The following is a 27,417-nucleotide window of genomic DNA, read 5'->3' as shown; positions in this document are numbered from 1 at the left end:
CAATAGGACGAAGGGTAACTGTTTTAAACTGAAAGAAGGTAGATTTAGATTAGATATCAGGAAGAAATTCTTTACTGTGAGGGTGGTTAAACACTGGAACGGGTTGCCCAGAGAAGCTGTCGCTGCTCCACCCCTGGAAGTGTTCAAGGCCAGGCTGGATGAGGCTTTGAGCAGCCTGGCCTAGTGGGAGGCGTCCCTGCCCATGGCATAGGGGTTGGAACTAGATGATCTTTAAGGTCCCTTCCAACCCAAACCATTCTATGATTCTATGTTCTGCAGATGGCTGTATTTTTTATTAGCTCAAATAGAACCACTAGTAGTTTTGTGTGAAATAATCTCATAAAAAGTATTTTATAGTTGAAGGGAGAAGGCTATTTTGGTTTATAGATTTATGTTAAAACATACACAATCTTTTCTGAAGGCCTGGATTTAAAATCTCTCTGCACTTATGTCACTGGCAACATATTTGCTGCCTTCTTTGGATCAGAATTTAATTTCTAATCTTTGATGGACCTGTAGCTTCAAAAGAACAAAGTCCTGTTCTTTCATTGCTAGCCACAAATAAAATTTATTTTAAAAAATGACAACTCACAGATCAGACAAACCCAGATGGCGAAAAGGCTTCTTGGACAAAGTTGAGATCTTGTTTCTGGATAAATTGCTACGGGAAAACAGAAAAATTGTATTAATTAGGGCTGCTTCTTCTTACACTCCCAATACAGGTTGCGTCTCTCAAAAAAAATGAAGTGCCCAAATCAGCTCTAAAAAGCTCTTATTCCTTTAACTTAAGTGGGAATGGAATAGTGCCCAGTCTCTTTTTACAGCTTTATAGTTTGATGGGTTTCAAGGATTTGAATCCAGCCTGTGTCTTTAAAATCAAACTCAACATGGAGTTAATATTTTCACTTAAAGCACTTGTGTTCATTACAGAAAAGCAGCAGATTTAATTGTGTTTCACAAGTATTATGTAAAGTCCAGGTGTTAATTATATGCTTAATTTATTCATAAGTGAAATGGTTGTATCCCTTTCTTTGATACTGCACCAAACTCTGTACTCACATACTAGCACACATCCACATCAGAGACTTTTAGTTATTATGTTCAAATTACACGTGCAATATGCACACACAGGAAAGATCAACAGCAAAAATGTAAAATGCCTATATTGGGCTTTTTTATGTCAGTTAAGCATTTACAGTTTCCAGTGGTAATTAAGTGAAAGGTCTTCTCCCATTATGCAGAGCAAAGAAATGCTCATCTGAATCAGAAATGCTTCCCTTCCTAGGCTTACAAAAATGCTTTCTCCAAACCCAAATAATGCTGATTTTCTATAGTCTTATCAGTCCACAAATTAAAGATAGTGAGAGCAGTAAACTGTAAAACCGCCAGTAGTGTAGTGCAAATCAGCATTATGAACCAAAATACCACGAGTTTTATGTGGTATTTTAGAGGTGCCACAGGGGCTCCATATTTTAAGTTGCATAGCATTTAAAACAGGGATTAAACCTCTGTACCCTGCCCCCTGACTAAAAAACACAGTATTTACTCCCCCTACTTTTAGCCCTTGATCTCTGAGTACAAGATAATTTTCAGAGAAATTATGGGGATACAAGTTGCATCTTTTATAAACATTTAGAATGGAATCTTTAAGAGATTTTATTTACTATACTTTTGTTGATTCCTTCTAGCAAACAATGGCCTGAAGTTTGCAAGCTGACTGGTCCTAATGTGTGAGAACAAAATGGGTGAGCTACTCTTTCATTACTCAGGTCAACTGAGCTGCCCTACAGTAGATGCTGATGGAAACATCTCATGTGGATCACGATGGTCAAAATTAAAGCAAAATTTGCACGTAGGACAGAAGTGGTTAAGTAAAAACCGGTCAATATGTTAACTAATATGATGTTTTTCCTAATATTCACAAACAATAGGTTGGGAGGTTGAAAGGAAGAAGTTAAATCCTCCTATGAAATTGGGCTCTTCTCTCCAGCACTGAGACAACATAAAACATGTCAAATCTTACCCCTCCACAGGTGATTCTCACTCATCAAAAAAAGTCCATTCAGTCCTGACGCTTCTGAGCAGTGCACACAGATGCACCCATGGTATTCCCAAATGAGACAAGTGCCTGCTTCTCTTACCTGCACAGTGACTAAATCCCACCATCCCTGAAAGACAACCAGATATACAGTGGGTTCTACCTGCAGATAGGTACCCATGCCACTTACTAGTCTAGTGGGATGCCACTTACTAGTATAGTGGAAGGCAACATATTTCAGGTCATGGGAAGACAAGATTTAAATCTTGGTTTCTGCACAGCAGAAGACCCTTCTCTTCCACACCAGGAGGACTCCCTAACCATCAAATGATGGATCCCTCAGGGAAATCTCTGTCCAGCTGAAGCTGTTCCATTTCATGGGATCTTTCCTGACACCCTAAAAGGGAAAGCCCGGGCTCAAGCTCTGACTTCAGACCAAGACAAATAGAAGGGGCTTTGAAAATCGCCCCTCTTCCACTTTCTAAATAACAGAATATCACAATACAGATCTGAAAATGAGCCTTAAACATCCTACGTAAGAGCCCCAGATATCCTATGAGATGGTATTTCTCTCTTTTTCTCTTAAGAAGATAAAAATGTAAAAAAAATATATCTTTTAAGAAAATCTTTTTAAAAAAAAAAAAGACTGACTCCAGGAAAGGGTTTTTTGTTGCTAAGCTGGAGTGGACATAAGAGCCTAACTACTTCATGAGCGGAACTGAACAGGACTGAAGTCCCATTTTTCCTACAGATTTCCTCCTGGCTGGTTACATGCTTCCTTCCTTAACTTACTAATGGCCATCTAATTCTCCATTTCTCTGTGAGGATCTGAGCTGCCTCATTCAGAGACAGGAGCTTGTCGTGGTTTAGCCTCAGCTGGCAACAAAGAACCATGTGGACGCTCACTCACCTCCCCACAGCTGTCTGGGAGAATCGGAAGAAAAAGGCAAAATTCGTGGGTTGAGATAAAGGCAGTTTAACAGAACAGCAAAGAAAAGAGAAAAAACAACAACAATAACACTGATAGAGGAATGTACAAAACACGATTAATGTACCACCGCTCACCGACCAGACCAAGGAACCTCCCAGCCTGCTCCCAAGCATGGACTTTCTGCTCCTTCCTCGGTCAGCTTCCTGGCCAGCTCCTCCACTATAGACTGGACATGGCTCACATGGTATGGAATACCTGTGTCCCATGCCACATCCTTGTGAAAATTAATCCTATCCCCACCAGAACCAGAACAGAGCAAAACTGGACAGCAGACTGTTCAGTGTTACCATAATTGCATTTTGTTGTCATTTAGCTTCAGGCCACTCATCACTTTTGGAGAATTACTACAACCCCCTAGGCATAAGAATAGCCCTTACTTGATTTAAATTCATAAGCCAGACTTACTGTCCAAATATCAGTGAGTATGTTACTTTCTGAACACTTGATGCAGGTATAAATGACTGCATGAGCCAGTGAGGAACTAGAACTATTAATTCAAGCAAAATTATCAAAAGAATAAAGAATTATTATTTTTAACAAATCCAGTTGTGAAAAACCAAAAGTACTCAATAAGTTTAATTGTCTTTTCAGATTTTTACCAGTTGTGTTTGCTATATACCAGACAAAGGTAGTAAGAAGCAGTAAAAACAGTAACAAAAAAAATCCTGTTCCTATATTCTTGGTCATAGGTTGACACATTTAGTACTTTATGACTGTAGCCTTTTCCTCCATGTAGTTTAGCACCTTAAGGTTTTTCAAGTTGGTGAGTAATTCAACAGAAATTTTTCAGACCACTGTTATTGATTTATTACCTTAAACTATACTTTGACATTAAATTTACTGTTATATATATTTTTCATAAACTGAGCACTTTATATTGATTATAGAGATGCCTGCTATGGTCTCTTTAATCCATGTTAAGTGAAAAAACATGGACCAACTTATTGCAGAGTAGGCAATGACCACTCATCCACTTCCATGGAAAGAGAATATAAATTAGTTCACGAATTCAATTACACACACACGTGTGCACACGCATGCATGTGTGCATACAGACACACACAAAGATTGTGGTGAGCAGCCCAAAGACGATTCAAAAGCACGACTGTATTTTACATACGAATATCAAGCCCACTTTAAAGTAGCTAGACCTAATACAGCTAAAAGCATACCTGTGGCAAAATAGGGAATGCAAGAGTGGCCTAAGCAGCTGCATAAACATTCACATAGCTAGCAACACAGGTGCAGCTTTACATTGCAATGTCACTGTACTGGGTCTGGCTGGGATGGAGTTAATTTTATTCATAGCAGATGGTATGGCACTGTGTTTTAGATTTGTGACCAAAACACTGCTGATAACACACTAATGTTTTAGCTATTGTTGAACAGCGTTTGCACAGTGTCAAAGCCTTCTCTGTTTTTCACTCTGCCCCCCCAGTGAATAGATTGGGGATGCATGAGAGGTTGGGAGGGGACACAATCAGGCAAATGACCTGAACTGACCAAAAAGATGTTCCATGCCATATAACATCATGCTCAGCAATAAAACGGGAGAGGAGGGGTTTTAGCAATTTAGCCATCTTTTGCTCTGGAACTGGCTGGGCATCAGTCTATCCGAGAGGTGATGAGTGATTGCCTGTGCATCACTTGTTTTGTTTTCTGTCTTCTTCCACTTCTCCTTCACATATTAAACTATTTTTCTCTCGCCCACAAAGTTTTCTTGCTTTTACTTTTCCGTTCCTCTTACTCCATCCCACTGGGGGGCTGGGTGGGGAAGTGAATGAGTGGCTGTGTGGTGCTTACCTGCCTACTGGGGTTAACCCACAACAGTCACTATGCCACTATACTGCCTACACTGCTCCTGGCAAGGAGAGGCAAGAAGGAATAGGAGGGAACAGGTCTCAGGAGAATGGGAGGGAAGAGTTTAAGAAATGGTCATGGCCATTTTGCTATACTTAGTCTCCCTCTACAGGCTCTTGCTCTGCCTACGGTTTAGCCAGCCCTGTATTGCCTGTGCACATGTGAGGGAAAATCTGCAGCTAGGTCTCAAATAGTTACATTTGGCTACTTATCCTAAACCAAATCAGCCTAGAGATACGAACGCATTCTAATACCTAGATCTGTAAGTATACAATGTATCATCCATGGCATCCATGAGCTCTGCACCCACCAGCTCTGATGCAGCTTCCCAGACGGAGCTCCTGTGGGAACATGCTGGCACACAGACATCAGGCTGCAGGGTGTGCCCTGCTCTTATGCCAGTGTCAGATGGCAGTGGTGGGCACTGTGGGAGATGTGCCCAGGTAGAGGAGCTTCTCCACTTAGTGATGGAGCTCAGGGAGGAGGTAAGCACGTTGAGGGCCATCAGGGAATGCGAGAGAGAGAGAGATGCTTGGAGTAGCACCCTGCATCCCACAACAGAAACCTAGCAGGCAGACAGAACCCCTGCAGCAGAGAACTCCCTGTCCTCTCTCTGCCCAACTGAATGTGGTGACTTGGAGGACAGGGGGCAATGGCAAGAATTTCCTGCCTGGCGCAACAGGTGCTGCAGTCGTGACTGCCCAGCAACTACCCCACCTTCCCAGATGCCATTGTATAACAGGTACAGTGCTCTGCAAGGGAACCTGGATGATGATGAGCACAATAGTTCTCCTACCTTGGAGGTGTCAGCGAGGTCTAGTCAGACCACCCTCTGCATCAAAACCTCTGCGGTAAAGAAGAAAAGATGGGTCATTGTCATAGGCAACTCACTACTGAAGGGAGCAGAAGGCCCAATATGCAGACCAGACCCGCTACATAGGGAGGTCTGCTGCCTCCCTGGGGCCCAGGCCAAGGATGTGAAGAGGAAGCTTCCTTCCCTAGTACGGCCCTCAGATTATTACCCCCTTTTGATCTTTCAGGTAGGCAGCGACGAGATAGCAAGAAGAAGTCTGAGGGCAATGAAGAGAGATTTCAGGACCATGGGATGACTGGTCAAGGGATCGGGAGCACAAGTTGTGTTCTCCTCTATCCCTCCAGTTGTGGGGAATGATGAGAGGGTAAATAGGAGAAGCCAGCAGATCAATGCCTGGTTCCAAGCCTGGTGCTACCGGCAGGACTTTGGTTTCTTTGACCATGGCCTGATTTACAAGACACCAGGCCTGCTGGTAATGGGCAGGAATAGCTTATCTTGCAGGGGGAAAAGGGTTCTAGGACAAGAGTTATCGGGGCTCATTGAGAGAGCTTTAAACTAGATTCAAAGTGGGGTGGGGATGGTACTGGGCTTGCTGGTGAGGTGCCTAGGTGTAGTAGCTCAGCACTTGTAGGGGAGCATGCCAGTATTTCTGAGAGCCAGAAGGCCTACCACATCTCAAGGGTGAAAACTACACACACAACTCCCTCTCTGAAATTATACACCAATGCACGCAGCATGGGGAATAAACAAGAAGAGCTGGAGATCTGTGTTTGGTCACAGGGCCATGATCTCATTGCAGTTACTGAGATGTGGTGGGACAGCTCACATGACTGGAACGCTGCCATGGATGGCAATGTCACAGAATCACAGAATGGTTTGGGTTGGAAGGGACCTTAAAGATCATCTAGTTCCAACCCCCCTGCCATGGGCAGGGACACCTCCCACTAGACTAGGCTGCTCAAAGCCTCATCCAGCCTGGCCTTGAACACTTCCAGGGATGGAGCATCCACAACCTCCCTGGGCAACCTGTTCCAGTGCCTCACCACCCTTACAGTAAAGAATTTCTTCCTAATATCCAATCTAAATCTACCCTCTTTCAGTTTGAAGCCGTTGCCCCGTGTCCTATCATTACACTCCCTGATAAAGAATCCCTCCCCATCCTTCCTGTAGGCCCCCTTCAGGTACTGGAAGGCTGCTATAAGGTCTCCTCAGAGCCTCCTCTTCTCCAGGCTGAACAACCCCAACTCTCTCAGCCTGTCCTCATAGGGGAGTTGTTTCAATCCCCAGATCATCTTCGTGGCCCTCTGCTGGACCCCCTCCAACAGGTCCATGTCCTTCTTGTGCTGAGGACTCCAGAGCTGGACGCAGTACTCCAGGTGGGGTCTCACCCAAGCAGAGTAGAGGGGTAGAATCACCTCCCTCGACCTGCTGGCTATGCTGCTTCTGATGCGGCCCAGGATGCAAATGGCCTTCTGGGCTGCAAGTGCACATTGCCTGCTCATGTTGAGCTTCTTGTCCACCAGCACCCCCAAGTCCTTCTCCTCAGGGCTGCCCTCAAGCCATTCTCTGCCCAACCTGTATTTGTGCCTGGGATTGCCATGACCCAGGTGCAGGACCTTGCACTTGGCCTGGTTGAACTTCATGAGGTTCGCATAGCCCCACCTCTCGAGCCTGTCCAGGTCCCTCTGGATGGCATCCCTTCCCTCCAGCGTGTCGACCGCGCCACACAGCTTGGCGTCATCAGCAAACTTGCCGAGGGTGCACTCAGTCCCACTGTCCATGTCACCGACAAAGATGTTAAACAGCACTGGTAGCCTGTAATAAACACCCACAACAGTGTCTCTCATATTAGTTTGCCCCTTAATCCTTACCCACAAGCTCTCAGCTCTCCCTTCATCCGCCCCCAGGGAGATCTTGATGCATTCCAGTTGCTCTCTCACATAAAGAGCAATTCCACCACCTTGCCTCACTGGCCTGTCTTCCCTGTAAAGGACTGGCTAGATGGCAGCACTCAAAGGGTTGCAGTCAATGGCTCAATGTCCACATGGAAACCAGTGACGAGTGGTGTTCCCCAGGGGTCAGTACTGGGTCCAGTCCTCTTCAATATATTCATCAATGACCTGGATGAGGGGATAGAGGGCACCCTCAGCAAGTTTGCTGATGACAACAAGCTGGGAGGGGTGGCTGACACACCAGAAGGCTGTGCCGCCATACAGAGAGACCTGGACAGACTGGAGAGTTGGGCAAAGAGGAACCTTATGAAATTCAACAAGGGCAAGTGTAGGGTGCTGCACCTGGGGAGGAATAACCCAATGCACCAGTACAGGTTGGGGGCTGACCTGCTGGAGAGCAGCTCTGTGGAAAGAGACCTGGGAGTCCTGGTGGGCAACAGGATGACCATGAGCCAGCAATGTGCCCTCGTGGCCAAGAAGGCCAATGGCATGCTGGGGTGCATCAAGAAGAGTGTGGCCAGCAGGTCGAGGGAGGTCATCCTCCCCCTCTACTCTGCCCTGGTGAGGCTGCATCTGGAGTACTGTGTCCAGTTCTGGGCTCCCCAGTTCAAGAAGGACAGGGAACTGCTGGAGAGGGTGCAGCAAAGGGCTACCAAGATGATTAGGGGACTGGAACACCTCTCTTATGAAGAAAGGCTGAGGGATTTGGGTCTCTTCAGTCTGGAAAAAAGGCGGCTGAGGGGGGACCTTATCACCACTTATAAATACTTAAAGGGTGGGTGTCAGGAGGATGGGGCCAGGCTCTTTTCAGTGGTGCCTGGGGACAGGACAAGAGGTAACGGGCACAACCTTGAACATAGGAAGTTCCACCTAAACATGAGGAGGCACTTTACTTTGAGGGTGGCAGAGCACTGGAACAGGCTTCCCAGAGAGGTGGTGGAGTCTCCAACTCTGGAGACATTCAAAACCCGCCTGGACACTGTTCCTGCGCAACCTGCTCTAGGTGACCCTGCTCTGGCAGGGGGGTTGGACTAGATGATCTCCAGAGGTCCCTTCCAACCCTACCATTCTGTGATTCTGTGAAATTGAACAAATTTAGTAGGACTTCTCAGCCTATCCTGAAATGATTTGCTTTACAACCTCCTTATAGCTCTGTTGTTGTTCTCAAATATCTTTCTAGATGAGTAGATCCGGTGTCCTAATCTGTATACAATATTCAATGCCTTCCCAGCAACTGAAGTAATGGGGAGAAGATGCAAAAGTCTAATACAAAATTACTTCTGATCATAGAGTGAATTTGCTTTGTTCTGCTGCATCATGCTGAGATTCTGTTTCAATATAGCCACTAAACATTTCTCAGCAACTGTGCCAACTTAGCCAATAAATTCGCATTGTGAATTTCCACAGTCATTGCATATGCACTTGACTTTATGGAATTTCATCTTATACAATCATAATTCACTGGGAAATTGACACACAGGTAGACAACAGAAACTCATTCTGGAAGATACTTCCCTTATTCACCAACTGATTATAGTAAAAGCAATTTACTTTATTAAGGACTATATGAAGTAATACGTAACCCTCGTAGTCCAGCGAGAGTTCTAGATGGATAGACTTAGCACACACTTGAATACTTGGCTAAAACAGTGAGCCACACACATGATCTCAATGTTTTGTAGGACTGGAACCACAATTTTCCATATAAGTAGCAGGAATGAGTTATTCTTTGTCTGTCCCGCTGTCATGATTTGGGCCAGACTGGCCACTGACGAATGACAGATTCAGTGCCACTGAAAGGCACTCCAATCTTTCAGGGATATGTATTTAAACTAAAAACCCACAAAATCTTTCTTTATAACTGATCATTTTTTCTCTGTACTTTGCTAAATCTAAACTAATCTAGAAAAACACAGTCAAAAAGCTGCACAGGCATGAAATCTGTTTCCTGACGTTCATGAACTGCAAAGTACAATTGGGTGGGAAAATAACTGCATTCTTATATTCTGCTTTGGGTGCATCAGCTCAGCTCAGAATTGAGCTGAAGTGAATCTTCTGATCATCCTCACTTACAAAACTTGAGTTGACAGGCATGGTAGAGTCTCGGGGAATGTAAACTAGTCAAACTACATTAGAAGATGTGCTCCATGCATGGACCAAATGCACTTCTAGCTGCTAAAACATGTTCAGCCCACTGAATCAGTCTAGTGCTAGTCCAAAGTCAAACCCATGTCACTGAGTGTGATGCACATAGCGTGGACATCATACTCTCACCACCAAATGACTCAGTAGAGAGATTCACTCCCTTACTAAAAGAGACACAGCTGGTGACCACTGTTAGAAACGGGATAACAAGCTGCATGGGTCTTTTTGCCATTACACATTATGTAATATTTGCCATTACACATTATGCCATTATGATCTACTAATTCCTTATCATACATGTCCTATTTCATGCCCATTAATGACAGGAGGCCATTAGAAGTTAAAACATTTTATATTAAGGAAACAGGAAGAGAGAGAAGGGAGTTAACAAGGTTTGGACAATTTTAACTTATAAAACAGAAGCTATCCTTACTCACATGTATTGTAGGTTGACGTTTTTCACAAATGCCTGATGGGACACAAACCTTAAGCCTGAATCCACCACAGTCCTGTGAAAGTATATAAAACTTAGAATAGTTCATTTAAAAGAAATAAATTGAAAGAATAATGATAATGTTTAAAATAATAATGATAATGTTTAAAATAAGAATGTGGATGAAATATCAACTAGGTTGAACTGCAAGCTCTACAGCTGTCTTCTATAATGCAAAAAGTTAGCCCTGCTCTCTCATGAGGTCTGTAAATGCTTCTGCAAGAGAAATAAAGAAATATAATTATCCCATATACTCACAGATTTTTAAGTCCAACATAAAATCCAACTTCATTGTCATTGATACTCTCTAATTTCTGCTGGTTTGCGATGTAACTGTTGAAAAAGACAAAAAACAAAGTAAGAAAGTGGCTACTTCCACAGCTTTGATTGATCAGAAGTCAGCAATGAAGTCTGAAAGCCAACAGTGGTTGCTGACCTATTGCACTGTATTTGGTTTATGTGGCAAGGTTTTGATAGCAGGAAGGGCTGCAGGGGCAGCTTCTGGCATCTTCTCACAGAAGCTGCCCCCCATGTCAGACAGAGACAGTTACAGGCTCCAAGACAGATTTGCCGCTGGCCAAAGCTGAGACAATCAGTGATACTGGTAGCACCTCTGTGATAACATATTTACAGCAGCTGGGAGAGAGAAGTGAGAATATGTGAGAGAAACAACGATGCAGACACCAAGGTCAATGAAGAAGGAGGGGGAGGAGGTGCTCCAAGTGCTGAAGAAGAGATTCCCCTGCAGCCCACAGTGAAGACCATAGAGAAGCAGGTTGTTCCCCCTGCAGCCCATGGAGGATCACAGTAGAGCAGATATCCGTTCTGCAGACCATTGAAGACCCCACACCAGAGCAGGTGGATGTGCCCTGAAGGAAGCTGTGACCCCATGAAGAGCCCATGCAGGAGCAGGTCTTCTGGCTGGACCTGTGACCCTGCAGGGTACCCATGTTGGAGCAGTCCTTTCCTAAAGGGCTGTACCCCATGGAAAGGGTCTGTGCCGGAGCAGTTCTTGAAGAACTGCAGCCTGTGGGAAGGACCCATGCTGGAGCAGTTTGTGAAGGACTGTATCCCATGGGAGGGTCACCATGCTGGAGCAGGGGAAGAGCATGAGGAAGAAGAAGCTGCAGAGATGAAGCATTATGAACTGACTGTAACCCCCGTTCCCCATCCCTGTGTGCCACTCAGGGGGAGGAGGTAGAGAAGTGGGGAGGGAAGTTGAGCCTGGGAAGGGAGGGGTGGAGGGAAGGTGTATTTTAGATTTTTTTTCTTATTTCTCATTATCCTACTCTGATATGACTGGTATTAAATTAAATTAATTTCCCCAAGTCGAGCCTGTTTTGCCCATGATGGTAATTGCTGAGTGATCTCACTGTCCTTATCTTGACCCATGAGCTTTTTGTCATATTTTTTCCCCTTGTCCAGTTCAGGGGGAGTGATAGAGCAGCTTGGTGGGCACCTGGTGGTCAGCCAAAGTCAACTCACCACATGCAGTTAACACTGAGCTCTACTTAAAGCAACTGCAGAGCAAAAGTGCTCATTAAAATCTTCCCCAACATTTATTATTGTGGCACGGGATTGGAGGAGGAACAATTGAGTTTTGCACAGGGGAAATGAGTTCATCAAGGAAAGAAGTCACCCTGAAGACACAATAAATAAAAATACATTACAGTGTCACTGTATTCCAGGACACTGCTTCATGGGTTTTACAACAGGAAAAGGGCCAACTTCCATAGTAGTAACATAGTTGCTCCCATTTACATTTGGGGGGGCCTGCCCTAGTCTTTTTTCCCTCATGTTGTTCTTAACTTAATCACTCATTAAATTAATTTTCTCCCTTTCCCAAAGTAGTTGCAATTTTATTTTTTAAGTTGTGGTGATAGGAAAACAGAAAAAAGGGAGGCTACGCTTCATTATATTACATACAGAAGTGGAAATTAAGAGAAGAGAAACTGTCCTAATAGACCAAAGTACTGTCAGTACTGTCAGAAAAAAGTTTCACAGTGCAAATCATGCTGTCCAGGAAGGAGGAATCAGAGGAAAGTGCAATTCAACTGACCTTATGAGCAGAGACATAAGCCTGATGTGGGAAATCACCCTGTCTAAGAGTCCATGCATTTCAAAAGATAACCCCAGTGACAGACAAATTGAAACTGAGATTCACTTGTATTTTCATAAGCATCCAGAATTAAGCAAAGCCACAATACAGTATGTTTTCATAAACAGAAGGAGTATTTATTTTGCTAGAATAAAACTTTAAGTGTTTCTTGTATTTAAAGGAACTCTGGCGAATTGGAGAAGAAAGTGTATCCTTTTCCCAAAGATGATAAAAATCTACTGTAGTTGGTGTTTTAGAGAAATCTTTTGTGCGCCCACATCCCAACAGAAGCTTGAGAATCCCAAGAGGTGGGATGGGCTTCCCTCCAAGCTGCAAAGCTGACTTAGGCTATGGTCTTGCCAAGCATCAGGAAAAGCAAAAAAAAAATCCCCTAATTGGTTTCATTGTCTCTTGGCAAAAATAAAGGCAGACAAAAGACAACACATGATACTGGACAAAACACGTTACCACAGCATCATATGACATCAATGACTGCTCTGAAGGGCTTCTTAGACTAAGATTAACATGGTGCACCCATTGTAAGGTAAGTTTCCTATATGTTTTGTGCCCTTTGTTGGATTTTTAAATGAATTTGATTTGATCTCTTGTGGTTTATTAATCTATTTTTCATTTGTTGGTTTTGCCAAGTAAAAACAATGAAGAAGTCTAGTAAAGGCTATCAGTCTTTCCATTTGAGAGTCCTGTAAGTGGATGATCCTACTGCCTCTGAATTTGCCCTGAAGAAGAGTAGGGGATTTAATTAAGTCTCATCTTATCTGTCACTTAGACCTCATCTTGCTAAAATTAAGTTATGCAAGAAATATCAAAGGTATCTTCCTCACTCGGTTCTCAACATTCAACCAATGAGCACCCTGCAAGACCAGAAGGAAACGGGGCAAATGCAGAAGAGCAGGAATGAAGGAAAACAGACAGAGAAACACAGAGGGAGAAGGGACTCAGAAGAGTAAAAGAGAAGAAACTGAGCAACAATTCTCTGACAAGCACTACCATAACCCAGCTCCATCACTTAAACACATTTATCACAGATCCAGATCTGACATTGCAATTTTAATCATAAAAATTTAACCAGAACCTCCCACTATGAGAAGCTAAAAAACTGACATAACTTATAGTGTCACATAGAAATATATTAGTTTATTGCATTCTGTGGTAAATCTCAACCAGTGTAAAAGAGCTCAGCTCTACTGAAGTTAATGTAGCAACCAGAATTTACACCAGATTAAGATCTGAGTATGAGCAGACCATCTATAAAAGGTAAAATATTAAAAAAAAATCAGTATTGGTCCATTAGGGAACAAACCAAAGGGACAACATTTGGAATGATGAAGCAACATAAATTCATAATATTTCCTCCCCTACCTTTCTCTTATTGCATCCCTTAAAAAATAATAATAACAAAAAGTTCCACACTTTACTCTGAGCTGGTACTAGGCTGCTTATGGTGAATGATTTCTGACTTTCCATAACTGTGCTTCAAATAGGGACTCAGAAGAAATTTTGGCTAAGTGCAACTACAAATTACTCAAAATAATAGCTGTTATTCAATACATTTGTATATGACCCACTTAGTACAGAACATGACAGTAAAGAAAATTTTACACAGTTGGAAATCCCTGAAGAGTAGACAGATGTAAATTACCACAAGCAGGTCAGGTTTTCCTATGCTTCCTTACTTGCTTAACAGATCTTTTTTAAAGTTAAATCTTTGCAGCTATTTCACATCAGTGAGAAAGAAAGTACAATGACTGTGGCTGTACACTTCAAAGGGCAGCTGTTCTTTTGTTTAATTTAGAGAGGTTTGAAATAAAATCTCTAAGTGAAGTCTATTTTTAACTTCTTCACAACTATTCTACCCTGATGTTATTTCTCATCAAACATTAATACTCTAAAAGCTCCAACTTGCAGTGGGTGATGCTGAGAAATGCAATTTGCCTGCTTGTCCTTAAGAATATCCATCCTGTTCTTTAACTGAACATTTTTTATTGTAGCACAGAAGAAAAACATCCTGACTCATGGCTGTCTGAAGTCACATGAGGAGCTTGGAAGCTCCCACTACACACCACAAAGTGTAGCACCACTGAAATCTGTCAGGATATTACCCAATGGGATCACACTTATCAGCTCACAAATACCAATTATTGCCTCTAAACCAGACCCTCAGCTGTCTACAATACTATTCACTTGATTATACTATAGCTCTATACTATGTCTCTCCTTCAATGAGTCATCAGTAAACTATTTTTTATACCTTTAATTTCATGTCCCCTTTGTAAACTACTGATTCATTCTCATAAAAGCATTCAGAATCATACACCTACCAACTGCACATTGCAACCTACAATAACATGCTCATCTGAACACACTTCAACAACTTGACTACTGAATAATATCACATATTCATATTTCACCACTTCTGCAACATTCCGGAAAGGATATTTTAAAAACCTATGGTAAAAGATTTAACTCTTTCAAATAACTTTTTTTTAAGAGAATGGTCTTCATTTTCGTGCATTGCACATGTAAAAAAACCTGTCTGTACAAAGTCAGTGAAGCGACTTTTGAATTATGAAAGCATGAAAAGAAATGGAAGCCATTTCTGTACTTTAAAACAGTTTAGATTCTTTTGTGCTTCGACAGCTCAAAAGAAGAATTCACTCTTAACTTTCAAATCTGACATGTCCATTTTCTTAAACTGAAAACATTTGGTCAGCAGAACTATGTCTCCCTAACATAGTTCATTTACTCTGTTTTCTCTGGATTTACATACATTAAGGTATACTTCTCCACTTGGAAAACCAGCCACATGCTAGTATCAATGACAGATATAAGCAAATAACACTGTAATTCAGCTCCAGAAATATTTCTGTTGCCAGAAAACTCCCTTTATGGGAAAAATATTTTCTTAACACTCAAAAAAAAAAAATCAATTATATGTTTAGCCCTGATTCATAAAGCTATGAAAAAACAGTTCTGAAAATTAATAAACATTCCCTGGTGAAATGTTTCCGAACTGTAGGAAACCTTTTTATTCTGAGATATTTTTTCACCAGATTTTTTGGGAAAAAGGCAGTACGCTCCAGACACTGAACTGTCAGTAGATGAGTTATCATTTAATGACAAGTCACATATGTCCCTAGTCTACACTACTGTGAGAGCTTTATGTTTTATGTAACATCCACAATTAAATACTGCAAAATTCCTTAGTGCTGTATTTTCTTACAAACTCAAATATCAAATTAAGTTCATCAAAAGATATGCTAAAGCTTACGGACATTTGCAGCATACCTGGGCTGATTTATGGTTATGCATAAAAATAATTAAAACCTTGTAGGCTGGACAAAATATTTGAACTTAGCAGATTCAAATGGGTTTCATTTGCAGTCACGTTGAAACTGTTAGGAAAATCTCATTCCCTAACTATTGTACCAATTGGTCTTAATAGTATGAAATTGTATTAGCTTTTTAAGAGATATATATTTTACATTGTATACTGCATAACCATGGTTAATTCAGCATAACTAAAGGGCCCCAGTTCACTGCAAGGAGGAGGACAGCCCCCACCTTGAAGATACGGACCTTTGTTTCTTGAAATCTTAAAGCCAGCCACAAAGAAGAAAAGATGCCCCTGGACTACTAAGATCACGCCAGCATCCTAGCCCCTCTAACACCTCTATGAAACCCTCCCATTATCTGTCATCATAAATAAGGAACTGCAGCAAGACCGATTCCAAGGATGTCTAGATTAAGAAAGAAGCAGATGGATGATGACACCATAGAATTATAGTTGCTTTGCAAAACAGTAGCATGTGTGTACTTAAGTAGTGATTGGTCAAATCATGTTGTACCTGAATGCTTGAAAGGTATAAGAACCCTGTGTAAAATCGCATTTGGGATGCCCCAATTTGAGTGGGACACCTCATGCGCATGAATAAAGAATGACTTGTAATTCTATACTTTGTGTCCTAGCTTTGCTGCCCTTCTCTGGACCCGCTCCAGCACCTCAATGTCTTTCTTGTAGGGAGGGGCCCAAAACTGGACACAGTACTCAAGGTGGGGCCTCACCAGTGCTGAGTACAGGGGGACAATCACTTCCCTAGTCCTACTCACCACACTATTCCTGATACAGGCCCAGAATGCTGTTGGCCTTCTTGGCCACCTGGGCACACTGCTGGCTCGTGTTCAGCCGGCTGTCCACCAACACCCCCAGGTCCTTTTCTGCCAGGCAGCGCTCCACCTACTCTTCCTCAAGCCTGTAGCGCTGCATGGGGTTGCTGTGACCCAAGTGCAGGACCCAGCACTTGGCCTTATTAAACCTCATACCACTGGCCTCAGCCCATCGATCCAGCCTGTCCAGGTCCCTCTGCAACGCCTCTCTACCCTCAAGCAAGTCGACACTCCCACCTAGTTTGGTGTCACCTGCAAACTTCCTGAGGGTGCACTCGATCCCCTCGCCCAAATCTTGGATAAAGATATTAAAGAGATCTGTCCCCAACAGTGAGCTCTGGGGAGCACCACTTGTGACCGGCCGCCAACTGGATTGGACTCCATTCACCACCACTCTCTGGGCCCAGACATCCAGACAGTTTTTACCCAGCAAAGAGTACTCCCATCCAAGCCATGGGCAGCCACTTTCTCCAGGAGGATGCTGTGAGAATCACAGAATGGTAGGGGTTGGAAGGGACCTCTGGAGATCATCTAGTCCAACCCCCCTGCCAGAGCAGGGTCACCTAGAGCAGGTTGCGCAGGAACAGTGTCCAGGCGGGTTTTGAATGTCTCCAGAGATGGAGACTCCACCACCTCTCTGGGCAGCCTGTTCCAGTGCTCTGCCACCCTCAAAGTAAAGAAGTTCCTCCTAAGTATTTATAACCGTTGATAAGATCCCCCCTCAGTCGTCTTTTTTCCAGACTGAAGAGACCCAAATCCCTCAGCCTTTCTTCATAAGAGAGGAGTTCCAGTCCCCTAATCATCTTGGTAGCCCTTTGCTGCACCCTCTCCAGCAGTTCCCTGTCCCTCTTGAACTGGGGAGCCCAGAACTGGACACAGTACTCCAGGTGTGGTCTCACCAGGGCAGAGTAGAGGGGGAGGATGACCTCCCTCAACCTGCTGGCCACACTCTTCTTGATGCACCCCAGCATGCCATTGGCCTTCTTGGCCACAAGGGCACATTGCTGGCTCATGGTCATCCTGTTGCCCACCAGGACTCCCAGGTCTCTTTCCACAGAGCTGCTCTCCAGCAGGTCAGCCCCCAACCTGTACTGGTGCATGGGGTTATTCCTCCCCAGGTGCAGCACCCTACACTTGCCCTTGTTGAGTTTCATTAGTTTCTCTCCGCCCAACTCTCCAGCCTGTCCAGGTCTCTCTGTATGGCGGCACAGCCTTCTGGTGTGTCAGCCACCCCTCCCAGCTTGTTGTCATCAGCAAACTTGCTGAGGGTGCCCTCTATCCCAACATCCAGATCATTGATGAATATATTGAAGAGGACTGGACCCAGTACTGACCCCTGGGGGACACCACTCGTCACTGACCTCCAACTAGACTCTGTGCCCCTAATCACTACCCTCTGAGCTCTGTCTTCCAACCAGTTTTCTATCTACCCCACTGTCCACTCATCTAACCCACTCTTCCTAAGCTTCCCTATGAGGATGCTGTGGGAGACGGTGTCAAAAGCCTTGCTGAAGTCAAGGTAGACAACATCCACTGCCCTCCCCTCATCTCTCCATCCAGTCATGCCATCATAGAAGGCTATCAGATTAGTCAGTCATGATTTGCCCTTGGTGAATCCATGTTGAGTACTTCTGATAGCTTTCTTTTCCTCCACGTGCCTTGAGATGAGGCCCAGAATGAGCTGTTCCATCATCTTTCCAGGGATGGAGGTGAGGCCAATGGTGTCAAAGGCTTTACTGAAGTCCAGGTAGACAACATCCACAGCCTTTCCCTCATCCACTAAGCGGGTCACCTTATCATAGAAGGAGATCAGGTTTGTCAAGCAGGACCTGCCTTTCATGAATTCATGCTGACTGGGCCTGATCACCTGGTTGTCCTTCATGTGCCACATAATGGCACTCAGGATGATCTGTTCCATAACCTTCCTAGGCACAGAGGTCAGACTGACAGGCCTGTAGTTCCCCGGATCCTCCTTCCGGCCCTTCTTGTGGATGGGCATCACATTTGCTAACTTCCGGTCCACTGGGACCTCTCCAGTTAGCCAGGACTGCTGATAAATGATGGAAAGTGGCTTCCATCTAGAGCAGTTCTAGAGTTGACAGAACTAACTCTTGGACCTTTCTTTGCAACCACTGACACACACTTTTTTGGAGCAAATTCTTCACTATGTATATCCCACATCCAGATAAGGTACTGTTCTGGAACAAAGGACAAGGTCACAGATTATAGTTAGCTTCAAGAACTCCCTATTCTTGATCTGTGGCTGTTTCAACTGCAAGGAGACACCAGGCGTCATTCTGCTCCATACCAAGATGCTATGATTATCCAATTAGTAGCATGCAGATGCCATTGGGAATTGCTTCTCGAAAGCTGACATTCTGAACAATTAGCACCAATCCACCAGCTTAAAGCAGGAGAAAGCTGGCATTAAGCGGAGATCTCAGTCTTATTTTGAGACTGCAGGAGCAGATCCACACTCTTGCTTAAGTCTGCAACTCCCTGGGAAGTGGAAAGCCCATGGTTTGCCAGCTAACCTTATTTCACTCCTTACAGTATGCAAACATTAAGGCAAAAGTAAAAATAAATTAATATGACCACAATGTAGAATTTAAGAAAACAGTTACTATATTTATAAAATGGGAATATGAAATGTAATGCATCCTTGGGCTTACTTGTTTATCTGGTTTGGCTTGAAGGTGTTCTGTTCTTTTCAAGTAGCACTGTACCAAATCAAGCTAACTCTCAAGACATTTCAGGCAGCTCTCCAGATTTGGGATTCACGTCCTCAAGCAACACCTTCAGAATTACTTTCCCCAGAATGAATGCAAAGCTTATTTGCGTATTTTCTCCATTAGGTTCTCTATTCCTGTCACCTCCCCCCGAGCTCTATGAAGTTCATATGTTTGATATTCACCAAGATATCGATTTTTAACACTTCTCCAGAGGACAGGTGACAGCTATAGTCTATCTTTTCCTTAGCAAATATTTTTGGGAAATGCTTATATCCCTTGATATAGTCAGTGTAGAATAATTACTAAAATGATCAAAAATACAGCATTGTTCACACATTAAGGAAAGGTATAAAATCAAAAAGCTTCTAGGGTAGAATACAGCCGCAGCTGGTATGCAAAAAATCCACTACATCTGCGATTCCCTGTACAACATTGCTTGCAAAGCAACATGGGGGGCAGAGTGGAATGGAGAGTCCACGGTCACTCCCTGTGATAATACAGCAGATATGGGAACGAGATGGTACTATGGAACTGATAAGTTGCATACTTACTACCCTAAGCCAACGATCTGTCAAATTTTGACAAAATGCTGTCCTTTGCTCATTGTAATGTCATTATAATACTAAAACACACCTCCATCCCGAAGACTACCCGCCTCCAAGGTGCGAACACTCCTCCTTGAGTCTGCGCCCTGAATTTTTTGTAAATTATACCTTTAAATGTGAAGCGAGAGAATTTTACACCAATCATAATAAAGGTATTTATGACTAGTCACTCAAACTCCACCTTGAAGATAAAAAATAGTATAAAAATAGACCAAGAAAGGGGGAATATCAGGGAAGACACCATTGTGAACAAGTCAAGGAGGACTCTGTCACAGACTGCCTTTGACTTCCAGGATCAGTCGACGGGCTGAGCCTTTCTTCCCCCTCATAGGGACACCTTTGGGTAAGACTTCGATTACACCGAGTGCTTCCTCGAGAAACTTAGAATCTCTCTAGAGAATCTCTTTCCTATATTTATAGCCAGGCTGTATTGTTTATAACTTTGTCGCGCATTTTGTATCTGTAACAATACTTTTATTTGCATGTGTTTTGCAGACAGTGTATTTATCACCGGCAACCCATAAGAACCTATACGTCTGTTGCTTAAATAAACTGTACTGTTTAAGTAGCTAGTCATTTTGGTTTCTCACTGAACGTGACCAAAGACTCGAGAGTGGCCGTGCTAGTTCATGAGCACAACTAGACTGAAGGTGCAGTCCACTATTAGTGTATCCAAATCGTAATAGTTTAATACATATTAAACGCGATTGGACTGATAGTGCTGAATTGGGCGTCACTCAGAATTTAAACCTAGCCGCACCTAGCCTCCCACCTTGGTGAGGAGTGTTAGAACGCAAGGGGGTTTATTTTCTGACAAAACTACTTTGCCCCTTAACGCAACAGTCAGAAAGAAGTATCAGCTGTCCAGACGACAAAGAATTTATTTATAAAGGCATATCTTAAATGCTGGCCTTATACTTTTCTACAAAACACATTTCCCTCCACGGTGTATAAAATAATCTCTGCAGACTGACAGGAAGGGGCTTAAATTGGACCCTTTATAATATATAGACAAAAAATCACACATTAAATAAACATACAAAAGGAGAGCAATGAATGTGGCTGTTTATTAGTTCTTGACAGAGAGTAGACATAAGAGTTAAAAAATTTTCTTTTAAATTTGGCTTCCTAGGAAGAAAGGACATCTTCCTGGAATGAATAAATACAAAGAAATATATGTGACAATTCTTTCTCATACAGAGTCACCTAGTGTGATGACTTTTCAGAGACTAGTAACACAATCTCTTTTTCAACACTTGCATATACCACCTCTGTAGCTGTCACTGGCCTTGATGCAAATGAGACTGACAAAACATCAGTTCCATAATAGTGCAGTAAGACTGATCCTAACCATCCTTTAGACGCATCTTTTCAGATCTTTCAGTGAATCAAAACATTAAAGCATCTTGTTTGATGTCAAAACCTTTGAATTCTTTTTTTCCCAGGCACTCATGTTCAGGGAGTGACTTTGTAGAAGGGATGTCTTAAGAGTTAGATAAGCACTTGCTGACATAATTCAGTGTGCTTTACAACATTTAAGTCCTCTTCCTATCTTCAAGTTTTGATACATTCAGTATTCCCTGACTATTTGATTCAACAGAAGAAATTCCTTCAGAAATTCCCTCTGAAGCTAGTCTTCCTCCCAAGTATAGTATTTCCAATGTAGCTTTGTTCAGTTAAAAATTACTATCGCTTGTAATGTTAAATACTCTGTTCAGTCTTTTCTAATATTCACTGAATCATCAAGACATATGTCCGTACCTGCTACACTTTCCATTGTCTCATTCACTGCATGCAATATACCTCAAGCCAAACAGATCAAAAGGTAGTACTTCCAAATGACGGAATGAAACTGCAAAGCTTAAAGCCATCTATCCAGAAAAATCCATCTATATCCTGTTAATGCATTAAATTTGCTGAATAATTTGACTCCTGACATCTCAAGCAACATTCTCCTTTCCATAAGCCAGCAAAAGTGTTCCTTTTTCTGTTTTTATTTGTCTGAAGAGTCTACATATGGTCATAGTCTCCATTCTTTTTTTCTCTGCAATTATTAAAGAGAGAACTCAATTTGTAGATTTTTTTTTTGTTCTTCAAATGATGCCATCTGCTGCCTTAGTTCACAACTCACTAGCCTCTTTCTCAAGACTTCTGAAACATTCTGTGTAGCCCTGACCACAGATCTGTGTCATCTCCAAGCCATATCTTGTCTCTTAATGGAAGATATTTAATCTTCATATTATGTTACTAAAACATTCCAAAAGGGATACAGGTTGTCTTTCTGAATTTCCATGATATTAACTCTCTTGATGCTTACCTCAGCTTTCAAGACCCAGAACAGGTTTCCACCTTCTGCATATCAACACCTCTTTTACCATTTATATTTAACTGATACATTATTGGAGAACATTTCAACAGCATTAAAATTGCTCCTCTGTTAAAGCATTTCAGAGGCACTCTTTATTCTTCCACATTTATGTGCTCTTTACAGTTTCCTATTTCACTTTCTGTTATCATATTTATTTCCATTCCATTCTCTGTCCTGTATAGTCCATTTCTGCTCATTTTAATTGGCCAATCCTTTTAATTGATAGCTTCTTCCACTAGTATTCCTAAAAACAGCACTTCACCTTCACTTGACAATTCCCATTCTTCACTTAATACAAGCAGTTTCTTGCTTGCATTGCATATTTTAACATAATGATGTGTTTATCATACTTTCTGCATGTTTGTCACTAACAGAGCATTTCTGACTCATGCTGACTGACATATTGCTGTCACTGTTTCCATAGCTTTTCATATTCCTCTACTCAGTCAATTTAATTTCTGGGAAATTCTCCCTTGCAGTGGTACACACAGTAAAATGTTTTGTGTCTTTCATCCAAGTTTTTATTTGTATTTCTGTTTGTTTTGCTGCTTGGTATATACATATTACCTTTTCTAGAGCAGGATCAAATTGACTTTGTTGTTATACTTCATGAAAATGAACTCTTTTGTAAGTGTTTCCATTTTGACATCATGTTAAGTCTTTGACCATCTTCTCTATTGTTTTCCCTTCAAATTTTATTTTCATCCTGCATGTACCTCTTTCATAAGGTATTATTTGGTACAATGGTCTTCAAACTTTTTCACTATTTCTGCAAAAGCTGCCTTCTCCTTACCCACCACAATTTTCATGACATTCTTCATTTACCTTTACAGTTTTTGTCTCTGCCACTGCTTAAGAGCAGACTAATATTTTTCTCATCCTCCAGCCTATTTATCATTATGGTTTTCCTAATTATGCAACACTGTTGCACACACTTTCCAGCATTACCTCAACCCTCAAGATGAGTAAAGAGTTCACCTGCAATTACATCAGATCGAGCTGCCAGTTCAATGATAACTGCAGCTCTTTAGGGTTGTCATCTCCTAGATGACATCTTCACTTTAGATACCAACTGCTTCAAGATAAACTTTCATTAAAAATCATAACAAGATGCAAAGTGCTGTACAGCAGGCAAAAACTGCGCATACAAGCATACTGAAGAGGAGGGAATGACTGCCCTGTCTCCATGCAGACATGAACGCCATGGAGAGTTGCAAGAAATGTTCAGGGCAGGGAAGATCAAAGCGATCTTTCTTCCACCCCCTCCCACCTCCAGGACAAGTGGTAACTATTTCTGTAGCTGTGCCACCTAGGTCCATGCCCTCCAAAAAGCATGGGCTTTGGGCAACAAGACAGCCACTGCACACAAACACAGTCCAGAATCTGCAGTGATGTCTAGTGCTGAAAAAACCCCAAAAGTTCTATCCAGCACTAATTTTTCCTCTTTGGTATCTTTATGCTACATATGGATTTGTGCCAATTCAAAATGTTTGTAAAACTATTTGAACCTAACGTGAAAAGTTCAAACTTTTGTGTACACATATAAATACATGAGGCATATACAGTATTCAAAATATACTTACATTGCTACTACTCTAAACTTGAAAATACTTTGGCATATGCTTGAGTATACTGCATAGTTAGCCACATAGAAGTTAACAGAACTACTCCTAGTAGGAGAGTTTAATATATGTGTTTACAAGCCAAGGATCACTGCATGCATATTGTATTCCAAAACTAATTTTAAAAAAATTAGGAAGAGACAAGACTTGAGGGGGAAGTAAGAAATGAAAAAGCAACAGATTATTCATCTCTCTATCCAGAAAAGGTATTTTAGCTTCCTTAAACAGACCCATATTCACTGAATAGGTTCAGCTGGGAAAAAAAAAAAGATAAAAAAATAAATAGAAAAAGACATGTCTATGTGAGGTAGAAGACCACAGATTTGGAGGAAATGCTAGAAATAATGTTCAACTATTATCCAGGAATACCAGGTTCAATTCTTCCCTCTTCCTGAGGGACTGTAATCCCAGTCTCCCAGAAGATACCATACCATAAAGCCATCAGAGAGGGCAGTCTCAGCCTTACCTGTTCATGCTGTTATAATTTTTGTCATAATTGAACATTCAGTGGAGCAGGAACACGATTCAGCTGTCTCACTATACAACTAAGTACCACTTAGCTAAACAGACAGTTCTGCGCTCTGACCCAAGAGCATATTTAAGTATTCCACGTGAATTTAGTCAACTCTGATGGGAAGAATAAAGACAAATCCACATCTGTATGCCATATAGGATGGTAGTTAAGATGCTGACATGCAAGACCTTGATTCAAACCCATGCTCTGAATCAAGCAGAGCAACCCTGCACAATACTCTGCTGAAATGGTTTGTTTTGGACCACACAAACAGCTTACTCCACAGCATGATGCTGTTTGCTAGAAGGGAGGTCTTGCTTTTCCCACTCAGTGAACTAAGTTCCCAAAGTTTTCTTATAGTCAGTGGAGAGAGGAGGACGCTTACATCAGATAAGTAAGTAGATTTGCAGTAAGAATCTAATTTAGGCCTTCTGAATCACTTCCTGGAAGAGGCGGACTCTCCATTGTTGGCAGGAGAGTAGCCAGCTGAGTTAAGTGCCTTTGCTACGCAGTTCATGGAGACTTGCCAGATTTTAAATGCTGAGGTCTGGGACAGTCCCAGACATGCTTAGCAAGTCCAGCATATGACACTAATGGCATATGCTGTGAAAAGTCCCCCATGCATGCCCAATAAGTCTGACATGCCCGGTATGGACACATGATTTATCTGCATATGCTTGCTGTGCAGTCTGGCATTTAGAAAATCAGACAGTTGTTGCAGAAGTATGGGGAAAAGTCACGTCCTATATGCTCTTCATACTGAATACAGCATCTGACTATGTAATATAGTATATGCATGTTACAGAGGATATCTGCTTAATATGGCCCTAATTATTTTTATATGTATGGTTCAGAAATTAAAAAGATAAAAAATATTTTGTTTACATCTAAACCCAAAAGATTTCTGTTGTCTTAACTGACAAACCAAGATGAAAAATAAATAAATAATTTGCCCAGCCCCAATTAGAGTTCTATCAACAGATTCTCCCATAAGAAGCTTAGAAGCGCTACCATTTCACTGTTTCTGTTTCGGCAATGGACTAACTTTAATTAATTGCTTGTCCTTCTTTTATTTACACATTGGACAAATGTATATAGTGAACTTGTGAATCTAGTACAAGCTTCTGTAGCGATTGCAACTGCCATTGTTCTGCACATGGAACTACTGTGCAGGTTCATTTAAATATGGAATTATTTTAAACTTTGTAAAACACCCCTCTAAAATGCTCAATCTCAATTTCCTCTTGCCTCAACATATTTAGTCTTCACACAATAGGAAAACACTTGGGATCCAAGAAAAGCCCCAAGCCAAAAATAAATCACATGATGGATTAATAGACCTCAAGAATATCCCTTCTCTTCCAAATTTATTTTAAAAAAAGGCAAGAAAATGCTTGAATCAAAGTTCTTTTCGTCCTTAGCATATGTCCTCTAAACTACTCTACATTGGTGAAATACTAATTCCATTGACATTTTGCCACCAATTTTAACAAGGCCAGAATCTGAGCCCTTAAAATAAAAGGCATCTAAGTATCTTGATGGATCAGGACCAGTAGGCTTAGCAAAAGGCTGGTTCAAATAACACCATTTAGAGAGTATGATCTTTTAAACTGTTTTTACAAATGTCTTGGGTCTTGTGTCTGCTTTGTTCTACTTTCTCTTAGTTCTGTAAAAAAATTTTGTTTCTTCAGGCCCTGCTTAGAACTAAGGAATATTGTCATGAATTCTGTCATGAATTCAAGAATGTCAGAAACAAGAGTAGCTGATCTGGTATTAAATATATTTAATCATTTCAGCTATAACTGCTATCAATAATCATCAGTCAATACTGATTTTTATGCTTCGTTACCTACTATACTCATCCAGCTTGGGCAAAGAAATTCTACGAGCCACCTTTATTGACATGTTAGATATTGCTGCAGTGAAAGGTGACAAACACTGGAGAGAGAGTACTGCAACCAAAAAGTGCATTATTTTTCCCCCCTCTTACTTTAAAACTAATTCAAAATGGAGAAATAAAACCTTTATTTAGCTATGGAAATTTTTTGGATTTAGAGTGATTCGAGATCTAGAATCTCAATAGGCTGCTTTCTCTCTTATACTTTCAGCATAAAAATAATAAAGGAAAAACAGAATCTGAAAAATCTGGTAAATGACATTCTAAAGATATTGGAAGCTGGACTCCTAGGCCTTCTGTTTTCTCATTAGTATGGAAAGAAGTGGAAGTTTCATGAAAACAACATACTCCAGACCAAAGTCTCAAATTCATACAAATTACCTTAATTTTAGTAAATAAATCCCAAACCTCTCTTAAAACTCTTGAGCGACTAAAGACATAGAACTACAGGTAGTGTCTTGACAGCCCAATCCTGCACAACACTGAACACCTGAAGGATGCTGCCCTCCTCTAGCAAAAGCCAGCTTGCCCCGTCTCAGCATGCCAGAGACAACCCCAGATAAATTCCCAAGGAGCCCCATGAGTCCTCATTGACTGGAAGAACAAGGATTAAAACAAGGGATGCAAAAGGTTAGCTGAGAGCAAAAAGAAACCAGAATATGTAAAACCCTATGGTTTGTGATATTTGGGGTATTTTTAGAGCCTGGAAATTACAAAACTGATTTTCATAATGCTTACTTTCAACTCACCATAAGCAACTAAGATCTTTAAAGGAAGATGAAAAAAAACAGACAGATTCCTAAAAGGAGCTATTGTATCACAACTGTCCAAAATCCCTTTAATAATTTGCAGCTCGATGCCCTGTATTTTACTATATCATACGAAACACCAGAAATAAACATTAAATCCAGCCAAGCTATGCCATCCTGCACAGCCAAAAGTGTTTTCAGGAGGAAGGGGATGGGGGTTGAGAAGCCCTGTTGACAGTTTTATAATATATTTAATCTACAACAGAGTCTAAAATTCTAAAATGAGACCCCCCCAAAATACACAACAGCACCGAGCTTCATATGAATTTAAACATGCTTTTTTTTAGCACAGGC

The 27,417-nt window shown here is 41.8% G+C and overlaps 1 protein-coding gene across 6 annotated transcripts in view; it reads right to left on the bottom strand.

Moving 5' to 3' along the window:
* LOC141735424 (BDNF/NT-3 growth factors receptor-like) overlaps positions 1–27,417 on the bottom strand; it is a 211,421-nt gene that overhangs the window by 172,029 nt on the left and 11,975 nt on the right. For 5 of the 6 annotated variants that reach the window (XM_074568144.1, XM_074568143.1, XM_074568145.1 and 2 more), the window contains exons 3-6: positions 10,552–10,626; positions 10,238–10,309; positions 5,686–5,735; positions 593–661 (exon numbers count right to left, since the gene is read on the bottom strand). The gene's annotated coding sequence lies outside the window, so the exon portion shown is untranslated. Of the gene's footprint in view, positions 1–592; positions 2,169–2,948; positions 2,964–5,685; positions 5,736–10,237; positions 10,310–10,551; positions 10,627–27,417 lie in introns of those variants that run through there. The other variant, XM_074568146.1, reaches the window with a different exon arrangement.

Source organism: Larus michahellis, chromosome W (assembly GCF_964199755.1).
Source record: "Larus michahellis chromosome W, bLarMic1.1, whole genome shotgun sequence".
In the NCBI taxonomy this organism is placed as follows: Eukaryota; Metazoa; Chordata; class Aves; order Charadriiformes; family Laridae; genus Larus; species Larus michahellis.
This window is presented reverse-complemented; position numbering and strand designations above follow the sequence as displayed.